The sequence below is a fragment of the Trichoplusia ni genome, chromosome 9 (assembly GCF_003590095.1).
Source record: "Trichoplusia ni isolate ovarian cell line Hi5 chromosome 9, tn1, whole genome shotgun sequence".
Classification (NCBI taxonomy): Eukaryota; Metazoa; Arthropoda; class Insecta; order Lepidoptera; family Noctuidae; genus Trichoplusia; species Trichoplusia ni.
Window position 1 is genome coordinate 3,526,588 of NC_039486.1, and position 748 is coordinate 3,527,335.

Sequence of the window (748 nt, forward strand, 5' to 3'; positions counted from 1 at the left end):
ACACACTCCGTGCTAAGGATACTTAGAGTCCATACGATAACCTAACCCAAAGGTAAATATAAAAATACTATAATAATACTATGATACATAAACTTATATCGACACAGACTATGATCCAAAGACTAGGTTCCATAGACTAGATTCAAATGACTAGAATCACTCATCCATCGTTTTTACATCTTACTCAATATATAAATTAAATAAAGCGAAGTTATCGGATTCTATTTAACGTTAATTTTTTATTTTTTACCTATTTACAATTTTCCAAAATGGCCACTTAGAACTCTAATACAGTCGGAAAGACACATTAAAATTTTGGAGGCCAACAATTTTTTTTACTGCAACACAAAAATAACTATTTACAATTCTATTTACAAACACCAATGATGCATGTTTAAGGCTTGTCTTACATATTTATAAATTTAGAATTTTGCGCAATTTTGAAAGAGCTATTTTTGTTGGTATGTTGAAATAAGACACGGTTCGGAGCGATTTTTAAATTTAGTAACTGTAGCTTTAGTCTTGATGATCCCGTTTTTTTGGCAACGTAAGCAATATTTCAACAACAATATTTTTTTTATGGACGTTCGATTCAACAGTTGAGGTAACCACTTGGAGCTTACAATACTGGCCTAATATTAACGTTGTACCCCACTTAACCAATGTCTCGATCTAAAACTTCAGCATGATCGTATCGTCAGGGAAGACGCCCTTATTACAGTCGGTGTGGAAAGCGCTGAGGGGCGTT

General features: G+C 33.2%; 1 protein-coding gene across 1 annotated transcript in view; it reads right to left on the reverse strand.

Moving 5' to 3' along the window:
- Window positions 1-667: 667 nt before the first annotated feature.
- Window positions 668-748, reverse strand: part of LOC113497582 (zinc finger protein 235) — a 3,377-nt gene continuing 3,296 nt past the window's right edge. The window contains exon 8 of the mRNA XM_026877172.1: window positions 668-748. This exon is cut by the window's right edge and continues 377 nt beyond it. The gene's annotated coding sequence lies outside the window, so the exon portion shown is untranslated.